The following is an 11,472-nucleotide window of genomic DNA, read 5'->3' as shown; positions in this document are numbered from 1 at the left end:
TTTAAATCAGTATTTCCTCTTTCATTCTTAATTTTAATCATCTGAGTTTTCTTTTTCCTCTCGATCTGTCTACTTGAATATTTGTGAGTTTTGTTGATTTTTTCAAAAGAAAAAAATGGATTTTGAGTGTCCTTATTATTTTACTATATTTTGTTTACTGATTTATCTATTTCCACTCTAGTTGTTATTTATTTCTTCAGCTTGCTGAAGTTTGCTCCAAACTCCAAAGTAAGAGATTAGGATACTAATTTTGAGATCTATATTTTTTTAATATAGTCACATGGAGCAATAATTTTAGCTCTAAGCACTGCTTACTCTGCATCCCAAGTTTTGATATGTTTTGTTTTTGTTTTCATTTATTTCAAAGTATTTTTTTTACTTTTTCATATTTATTTAAAAAAAAAACCCAGAATGGATTAAAAAAAAAAGAGCCATCAACAAGGACAGAAGTGCCAGACACAGGCCAGAAGGTAGCTGGAAAAATATGCCTTAGGAAAGTTAGGGAGCCCTATTACCTTTAAAAATATAAAGCTGAAAAAAAATAATAAAATAAAAATAAAAATATAAAGCTGTAACTAACAGCTATTTTTCTGTTATCTAGCTACTCCTGCCCTACCCTCCAACATGGCATAGCTGGCTTGCCTTGTAAGGCCTCAGTTTCATGAAGAATCCCATGTACACAAAGGCTGGTGTAGTAGTTCTTAATTCACTAGAAGATCTCATCCCCACATGGTCTCATTCCAGGTGTGTGGCTGACTACCTTCATCATTCTGCTTGGAGATGGTTTCATCTCTTGAAAATACAGCTACTAAAGCACAAAACATTGTTTATATAATGATCAACAAATCTTCCCCTCCCTTTACATGCAGGTGATAAATGACTAAGTACAGAGTACTGTGAATTTTGTACGGTTGAAATTCTCATTAAATGATCATTAGCTTATGGTCACTAAATTTACATATTAAGGAAATTATATATAGAATACTGCAAAAACACAGTAAAAGATTGAAGTTTCCCCATTTCTGCTCAAAAGTCCCTTCACTCCCAAGCATCATATTTTGACTCTGAAGTTTGTTATTACTGTTTTTCCTCCTTTTGATCTTCCTTTTGTTCCCCAGTGCCAGAACTTCCAGAGTCTTCTCACTCAGATGCCATCTTTTTGTATGCCATTTTGAAGAGCCTCAGTGATGCTTGCTGAAGGGAAGATGTTGCCTGCCTTATGTTTTCTCCCATTTCACTGTCTTTTCGAGCCAGAAGTTCCCTCATTTTGGAAATCTCTTCTTTTAGCTTGTTGCATTCATCAGCAGGCAATTGGTCCTTGAATTCTTCCATTTTTGTTTCTGTGTCATGAATGATTCTTTTAGCCATATTAACTGCTTCAACTCGTTCCTTCTTTCACCTGTCTTCCTCAGCATACTTTTCTGCATTTTTAACCATATTTTCAATATCATCTTCACTTAACTGACCAGAAGAATGAATCACAATCTGCTGCTCGTGTCCTGTACCCTTATCTTTGGCTGAAACATGTACAATCCCATTGGCATCAATGTCAAATGTAACTTCAATCTGAGGGACTCCACGAGGGGCTGCTTACCTTTGATTGGAATTCCAAACCATCTCTCTCTCACCCTGACACACTTTAATCTCCACTTGAGTCTGACCATCAGCAGCTGTAGAAAACACCTGGATTTTCTTGGTTGGAATAGTGGTGTTTCTGTTGATAAGTTTGGTAAAAACACCTCCCACAGTCTCAATACCCAGAGACAGAGGAGTGACATCCAGGAGCAGCACATCTGTGACATAACCAGCTAACACACCTCCCTGAATGGCAGCTCCGATGGCCACAGCTTCATCAGGATTGACAGCTTTGCATGGGGCTCAGCCAAAGAGATCCTGTACAGTCTGCTGAACCTTGGGTATCCTAGTCATGCCACCAACAAGAATCACTTCTCCAATGTCACTCTTGCTGACTTCTGCATCTTGCATGGCTTTTAGCATGGAGCGATGGTTCTCCTGATTAGATCAGTGACAATGTCTTCAAACTGAGCCCATGTCAGCTTCATATTCAAATGCTTGGGTCCAGAAGCATCCATAGCAAGATATGGCAAATTAATGTCGGTCTGCACAGATGAGGAGAGTTCACACTTAGCCTTCTCAGCAGCTTCCCGAACCCTCTGAAGTGCCATGTTGTCTTTGGTTAAATCAACTCCTGTCTCTCTTTTGAACTCCTTCACAACGTGTCATAGCAAGGCCTGTTCAAAGTCCTCGCCACCTAAGAAAGTATCTCCATTGGTGGACTTCACCTCAAACACTCCTTTCTGAATTTCCAGGATAGAAATATCAAAAGTCCTACCACCTAAATCATATACAGCAATGATCTTGTCTTCTGATTTATCTAGACCATAGGCCAGCGCAGCAGCTGTGGGTTCATTAATTACTCAAAGCACATTTAGTCCAGATATCTGGCCAGCATCCTTAGTGGCCTATCTCTGAGTCATTGAAATAAGCTGGAACAGTGATCACGGCATTTTTTGCTGTATGCCCAAGGTAATTTTCTGCAGTCTCTTTCATCTTCATCAACACAAATGCTCCAATCTGACTTTGAGAATAGAGTTTTCCATGAGCTTCAATCCAAGCATCTCCATTGGAGGCACGGACAATTTTAAAGGGCACATTTTTAATATCTTTTTGTACTTCAGGGTCATCATATCACCGGCCAATGAGATGCTTGGTGGCATAGAATGTATTGTTTGGGTTGGTGACAACCTGTCTCTTGGCTGGCATGCCAACAAGTCACTCACCATCTGATGTAAAGGCCACAACTGAATCTGGCTCAAAGTATTTTCTAATTTGTCTTGTGATTTCTTTATTGACTCATTGGTTATTTAGTAACATGTTATTTAATTTCATAGATTGCAGGATTTTTCAGGGTTTTTTTTGTTATTGATTTCAAATTTTATTCTATTGTGGTCAGAAAACATACTTGATATGATTTCCTTTTATATTTATTGTGACTTATTTTGTGGCCTAACATATATAGTTGACCTTTGAACAACATAAGTTTGAACTGTGGAAATTCACGTATATGTGGATTTTTTTTATAGCACAGTACTTTATTTATTTATTTATTTATTTTTAGCACAGTACTTTAAAAACAATTTCTCTTCCTTAGGATTTCCTTAATAACGTTTTATTTTCCCTAGCTTTCTTTATGGTAAGAATACAGTACATACATACATACATATGACTTATAAAATACATGTTAATAAACCGTTTATATTGTCTATAAGGCTCCACTAAACAGTAGGCTATTAGTAGCTAACTTTTTGGGTAGTCAAAAGTTATATGTGGATTTTCAATTTTGTCAGGGATTGGCATGTATAACTACTGCATTGTTCAAGGATTAACTGTACTCAGTTCTGGAGATTGTGTTCCCAAATTTGTATTAATTTTCTGTTGTGCTGTAACAAATTATCACTACTTATGAGTTTAAAATAACCAATTTTAAAAATTACATTTCAATACCTCAGAAGTCTAAGTGGGTCTCACTGGGCTAATGTCAAGATGTTTAAGTAGTTGTATTCCTTTATGCAGGCTTTAAAAGAGAACCTGTTCCCTTGCCTTTTCAGCTTCTGGAAACTACCTGCACTCTTTTTTGGCTCATCCTCCTTTGTACCTTCAAAAATAGCAGTGATCCTTTGTTTCTTTCTTGAATTACATGACTCTTTTCCTCAGATTGGATAATCTCAATTGAACTAGCCTCAGTTTTGCTGATTCTTTCTTCTGTTTCTTCAAATCTGCTGCTGAACCACTCTAGTGAATTTTTCATTCCAGTTATTTAATCAACTTCAGAATTGCTATTTGGTCCTTTTTAAGAAATACATTATACTCCTTTCTTTATATTCTCTATTTGGTGACCTCGTTCTCATATTTTCTTTAGTTATTTAGGTGTGATTATTATTTTTTTTTAGTTCTTTGAACATATTAAATTAGCAATTTCTTTTTTTTTTTTTTTAAATTAGCAATTTCAACATTTAATTAGTAAGTCCAATGTTGGAGCTTCCTCAGGGACATGTCATACTGACTGCTTTTCCTATGTATCAGCCATACTTTCTTATTCCTTCGCATATGTTGCAATTTTTTTTAAGATTTCATTTGTTCATGACAGACACAGAGAGAGAGAGGCAGAGACACAGCCAGAGGGAGAAGCAGACTCCATGCAGGGAGCCTGACGTGGGACTCCATCAGGGGTCTCCAGGATCACACCCTAGGCTGAAGGCGGTGCTAAACTGCTGAGCCACTGGGGCTGCCCAAATTTTTATTGAAACCTGCACATTTTAGATATTATTATGCAGGAAACCTTCAAATCAGATTCTTTTGCATATCCTTGCCAATATTTAGTATTGCCAATGTTCTGGATTTTGGCCATTCTAATAAATGTGTAGTGCTATCTCTCTCTCTCTCTCTCTCTCTCTCTTTTTTTTTTTTTTTTTTAGTGGAGTTTCTAAAATAATGCAGTAAAGTCTGTATTCTTTGTGATGTGTAACCTCTGACATCTCTGCTCAGGCTGCTTACTGGGCAGCTAGTGATTATATGAAGATTTCCTTAGATACCTGAAACCAATGAATCTCCCAGCTTTTGTAGCAGGGCTATCTGTGGGGATATATGCAAATGCCTGGATATATCTTAAACACTTGGCCAGGAAGTTTACAACTCCATCTTAGCTTTCACTTCCTGCTTGTTTAAAGACTTAAGATAGTGAGAGGTGAGAGATTAGGGCCTTCTCAGATGTTTTCTGAGCTTGTGGATAGCCCTAGACCTGTTCACAGTCCTATACATGTGGCCTTCTAGATGAAAGAGAAAGGTAAAGAGGAGAGAAATAAAGAGTGGCTAAAAGCATTCTAGCCTGCACTGCAGTCCTAAGAAACTTCTGCAAGATCATTGGGGCATCCCTGAGCCAAAGTCTCCCATCAGAACAGTCCTGAGTGTCTCAGAAGTAGACCTGTCTTATACTTGCTATGCCCAATTATTTACTGACTGGGAGCAACTGATGAGAAGAATGGCCTCTGAACAGAGCAAATACAATGATTGATTTCAAAGTGCTGCAGCTGGGCTGCAGGTCAATTATACTACCTATCATCAGAGAGATGAGAAGGACCTTTTCATGCCATTATGCATGGCAACATAAATTTATTTATATATCTGTAGGTCAGTTTGGCAATAGTTTTCAAATGTATTCTGCTTTTTCCCTTTCACATAGCAATTCTATCTCTAGGAATTTATCCTGTAGAAATACACAAGTATGTAACAATATATGCAAGGTAATGTTTATTGCATCATCATTTTTCATTGTTAGAATTTGGAATTAAAGGTTTATTTTTTTAAAGATTTATTTATGATAGACACACACAGAGAGAGAGGCAGAGACACAGGCAGAGGGAGAAGCAGGCTCCAAGCCTGGAGCCCGAAGTGGGCGGGACTCCAGGATCGCGCCCTGGGCCAAAGGCAGGCGCCAAACCACTGAGCCACCCAGGGATCCCCAATTAAAGGTTTATTAATAGAGGACTAGGGAAAATAGCACATAGCAATTGAAGAGGATACTAAATAGGATATTATTAAAATATCTGTATTAAAGAAGCCATAAAAAGGGAAGAAAACTAAGTAAATGAATTCTTTATCTTCCTGAATAAAAGGTGAATTTTTAGCTCCAAAATTTTATCGCAAAGAAGAGATCTTTATAATTCTTATCTCATATTACAAGACCTCTCATGATTGCTTTATTTTAAACAACTACTTGAGGAAGATACATTGATCTAAACTAAGCCCTATTAATGTTACTTTGGGATGCTAATAGAAATTACCAGTCACCATTGGTAAGAAAAAAGATGATGATGAAATATTAATACTAAATTTAAAATGATTGTCTATGGAGAGGGGAGATGATGTCACAATTGCAGATTTTAGATACCATTAAGAAGAAATCTTTTAAAGAAAAAAAAGAACAAATCTTTTTCTTTTTTCTTTTTTTTGTTGTATGAACAAACGTTTTAAAGACTACTTTAAAAGCAAATATATAAATAGTTACATCATAAAAATGATGAAAATAGATACATACTTATGATTTAAAATACATTTCTCATGACAGCATTACATGTAGATTTACAAAGTGTTTTCTCGGGCAGCCTGGGTGGCTCAGCAGTTTAGCTCTGCCTTTGGCCCAGGTTGTGGTCCTGGAGACCCGGGATTGAGTCCCACTTCAGGCACCCTGCATGGAGCCTGCTTCTCCCTCTGGCTGTGTCTCTGCCTCTCTCTCTCTCTCTCTCTGTGTCTCTCATGAATAAATAAATGAAATTAAAAATAAAATAAAAAATAAAACGTGTTTTCTCTAAAATGTCTTAGACGAAAATAAATATGTTGTGCTCTGGAAAACTGGGTTAGATCACTCAGGAAGAAACTTCAGTGATGATCACAACTGATGTTAAATTTCCAAATAGAGTGTGAATAAAATTGTTTCATGAAACATGAGAGAGAGAATATAGCATGCTAAATGTGTGGTTTTAAGTATACATGTGTAACTAATTTATTATTTTCAAAGTCAATATTATAAGAAGATTCTTGCTTATTTAACTTCTATTTATATAATTTTCTTTTTTCACGTTAGCCACACACTCTCTTTAAATTTTTTCTCCTCAAGGAAACAGAAAAAAGTATTTATATTCAAAATTATCTTATAATTGAGTATATATGGAAAGTTCTCCAGCCCTGCAGAAAATCTGCTTCATTTCTCATATGGAGAAGTTAAAATGCATATTTTTATTAAAATTGTTTATATTCATTTTCTATCACTGCCACACAAATTATAACAAATTTAGTGGCTTAAAATAATCTCTGTAGATGGACCAACATGGACCATCTGGGCTAAAATCAAGGCATCCACAGAACTGCATTTCTTTCTGAAGACTCTGGTGGAGAATCCATTTCTTTGCCTTTTCTAGCCTCTTGGAGCTATCCACATTCTTTTTCTCATGGCCTTCCTCCTCCTCCACCTTCTAAGCCAGCAACAGCAGGTTTAGTAGTTCTCATGGTACTATGTCTCTAAATTCTCTGCAGCTGGGAATGACTCTCCACCTTTAAAATCTCATGAGATTAGATTGGACATTCCCTGATAATCCAGAATAATCTCCCCATCTCAAGGCCCTTAACCCTAAACATATCTGTAAAGTCCCTTCGTCATGCAAAGTACTGTATTAACAGGTTCTGTGGATTAGAACATGGACATTTTTGAGGGGTGAGCATTATTCTTTCTTCTACATTATTACTTAAAGAATAAAACTTAAGTCTATTATCAATATCATTTCAGACTCTGTCAATAGAGCAATAGTGTATCAACAAATCTGTGCTATTGGTTTGGGTGCTATAAAGTAAAATACAAAGAAGTAGGCCCTACCCCAAAGAGCATACTATATTGTTGAATCATCAGGAACATTCACAAAAAGACAATTAACAATGAAATGCTTATATGTTGTCAAATTCATTTGTTCAAGGGTATTTCTTGAGTACCTGCTATGTTGTTCTAGGCTCTGACAATACCATAGGAGTGAACTACACAATATCTGTCTTCATAAAGCTGATTTTCAAGTGGGGAAAATAACAAATAAGAAAATAGACTAATAGACATACTGTAATATCAAGCAGTGATAAGTGGTATAGAGGAAAATAAAGCAAATTAAGAGGATAAAGGAGTGGAATAGTCATTCTAAAAACCAGTCCTCTGTGAGAGCTGAATGAGTGAAATGGTACAGGGAGATATTTACTTCACTAGAGTAATCTTGAAGTCTTCATGTTTAAAAATGGAATAAAAGTCTTAGGAGCATAAGTAAGGTTAAAAAATGGACAGACCAATATTTCTCCTTTTGTTCCATGGATCACCCTCATCAGAATCCACTCAGGTAGCTGCTAAAAGTGCAGATTCCCAAGTGCCACCTATGGACCTAATGAGTTAGAGTCTCTGGGAATGGAAGCCTAGGAATATATCAAGTGATCCTTACCTACACTGAATCATGAGAAAACACCAAGATAGAGGCTTAAAACATTAAAATTCAAAAGAGAATTATGCTGCCCCTACCCTGCAACAACATGAATGCTTGGAGGAGTAATGAGCAGATTAAACTGATGAAACAGATGGCTCAAACTGGAATGGTGTCTGCCATCAGGTTAAGGAGTTTAAACTATGGAATGATGGGTCATCAAGTATTAATGACCAAGCAATTAACATTAAAAAAGAATATTTTATTATTATTAGCAATAGTTAGGACTATTATTAGTAGCAGCACTGTGCAGGATGGATTGGAGGTAAGGGTGTCAATAACAAGGAAAGGTATCATTAAATCAATGGAACTGGTACAGGCATTAAGCATCAGAGCCAGGTCAATTTCAATAATAATCAAAAAGAAAAAAATAATAATCAAAAAGAAAGAACAGATAGGGAGGATATTATGAGGTAAATAAAAATGGGGCTCTGTGACTGCATTGATTGTGAAAATGAAGGAAAATTCAGAAATGACTCAGATTTTGAACCTGAATAACTGGCAAAATGGATTTGATGATTATTATGGAACACCATTAGCTAGCTTCATGGAGACAATACTCATAAATGATTACATAAAAGTATAGGAGAATAAAGCTATTACTTGTTCCTGCAATTTTTCTAAATTTGCCAGTAATCCAAAAAAAATATGATTAGATATGATTATACTCTTGTACCTCTACTCAGGTTAACCACATGAAATAACCCCTTGGATTTAGAAATCAATGAGTAAGAAAGAAACACTTTTAATATTAAAGAAAACTGAAACTAGTCTTTTTCAGCAACCATTAGTTATTTATTGGCTAAGGAGGGAGTAGAATATAATTATACCTTTATGATTGTCAATATTACTAACATTTTGGAGAAAATTTATGCTACTTCATGTGTGGTTCTTCATTTTTAGCACATATGGTTAAATATGATAATACACTAAGTAATAATTACTGTCGTTTGCTAAATTATAAGCCTTTCGATTACCTAGTGATCCATGTAGAGCAAACCTCATTTTTAAAAATCCTTACTTTCTAAGGCTGAAGTACATGTTTTTCTAAACCAAGATGTGGTAGGATATGCACAAAACTAAGGAACAGTTAAGTTGGGATTAGAGTACTCTATGCATTTTAAATTAAATTGACTGTGAATATGAAGAATATGTGCCTTAATATGTGTCATGTCTGTCTCTCTTTTCCTTTCTCTCTATCTCTCTCCCTCTCTTTCTCTACACACACACACACACACACACGGATGTACATATATATGTATAATTTAAAATTTGTTTACTACATTACATGCCTTTGGAATTATCTATGCATATCAAAGTGCATTTGGCAATATGTTTTCACTACTCCAGAAACATATCTGTTTTCACACAACTTTTCCTACCAAGTTTACTTTCTCTGCTTTATTTTAAAGACAAATCATATTGTTCTCTCTTCCCTTAATTTTCTACTTGAAGAAAAATAGCTAGCAACTATAAGAATCAAAGACTCACCTCTATTTTTTTCTGAAACTAAACCTTTAGAGCAACTCAACTTGGTATTTTTTAGTATCCATGTGACTGTTTTGTCTTCTCATGTGTATATATATATATATATATATATATATATATATATATATATAGATGAATTCAGCATTCAGTAATGGCTAAGTATCCCTTACCAGAGAAATCCTTGTAAAGATAACACTGCACTGCACAAAACACTAAAAAAAAATATATTATAAGGCATTGGATTTGACCAAATGCAAGTAATAACTGGGAATACATTTGACTGTTGGAAGAAAGTTAAGGTACTAGAGGAGATTTTATTTTCTATTTCTAGTGTCTTTTAGCCTGAAGACAGGCCCCAGTCACTGCCAGCTTTATAGATAATACTATGATAGAAAAACTGTAGTCTAACTGGCTTGAAAAAGCAGGAAAAAGTTCTAGGAAACCCCAGACACTGAAAAGTGAAGAGAAAATGGCAGAAGGAAGAGCCTGGGAGAGACATGCCCAATACTATGAATAGTCTCTGATCAAATCTCTGGCTGACCCCTGAATTACACATGAGTGAGACAGAATGCAATGAATAAAACTAAAGGAAAGGCACTGAATTGAGATCTGAGCTGTCATCCATCACAAGGTAGACATCGCTCACATTATGAATTCAACTACATTAACAGCCTATTTTAAAAATAATACTCTTTAGAAAAAAATTACAAAATGAAACCCACAGTCTCCACAAAGCTTACAACTTTAATGTACAATCAAAAACATTCAGAATATGAATAATTGGTGAAACGACTGATTCAAAAGGAAATAAAATCAGTAGAGATCAACATCAAGATTTTATGACTATTTTATTACTCTAAAAACCCAAGATTTTATTTATATATTGTATGGTTTTTTATTTCCCCCAGGTGGGATTTAAACTCTCCATTTCCCACACTCTGAACTATATCTGATCCCACCAGAAGAAGCCCTCAAATTGGCAACTGTGAGAAATTGGGAATGAAGACCCCCTTCTCCACCATCTTGCCAGGGGAGTCTCCTTTTTGAAAAAAAAAAATCAAGTTTATTGCATGAGCTTGGACGAATTCCACTCTTAACTTTTTATGATCTGATCACCTCATCTCACCACTTTTTTTGGCAAGGAGAAGTGGGAAAACAGAGTTCCCAAATTCTCCTCCTTCACCTTGTTAATACCAAGGGGAAAGCTTGCTACAGTAACATTTCACCTTCAGTGTGCATTCTTTCTCCATCCTCATAAAAACCCAATATTATATAACACAGCTTTTAGAACTATGATCAGGAATGTAAAGAAAGTATGCTTGTTATGAATTAAAAGAAATCTTAGCAAAAAATAGAACCTATAATATAAGCAAAAGGGAACTTGTAGTATTAAAAAATGCAATATCTTAAAATGTTGAATAGACTTAACAGCAGAATGGAAATGCCAGGAAAAAAAGTCAGGAAATTTGAAGATATATCAATAGAAATTACCCCATCTGTCACAAAAGTAGACAACATAAAGAAATATAAAGCATCCAAATTGGTAAGGAAGAAATAAAATTTTCACTATTGGCAGGTATCATGATACTTTATGTAGAAAACCCTAAAGACTCTACCAAAAAATTACTAGAACTGGTAGATGATTCAGTAAAGTCACAGAATAAAAAATGAGTGTACATAAATCTTTGCATTTCTATACACTAATAATGAAGCTGCAGAAAATGAAATTAAGAAAATAATCCCATTTACAATTACACAAAAATTTAAAAAATATACCTAGGAATAAACCTAACAAAAGAGGTGAAAGACTTTTGCTCTGAATACTACAAAACGCTGATGAAAGAAATTCGAGATGAAGCAAAGAAATGGAAAGATATTCCATGCCCATAAGTTGGAA

General features: G+C 35.3%; 1 pseudogene; it reads right to left on the bottom strand.

The window, feature by feature from the left end:
* Positions 1 to 901: 901 nt before the first annotated feature.
* On the bottom strand, positions 902 to 2,820 carry LOC140628157 (stress-70 protein, mitochondrial pseudogene; annotated as a pseudogene).
* Positions 2,821 to 11,472: the final 8,652 nt, after the last annotated feature.

The sequence above is a fragment of the Canis lupus genome, chromosome X (assembly GCF_048164855.1).
Source record: "Canis lupus baileyi chromosome X, mCanLup2.hap1, whole genome shotgun sequence".
Lineage (NCBI taxonomy): Eukaryota > Metazoa > Chordata > Mammalia > Carnivora > Canidae > Canis > Canis lupus.
The sequence above is the reverse complement of the archived record's forward strand: the minus strand, read 5'-3'. Positions and strand labels throughout refer to the sequence as shown.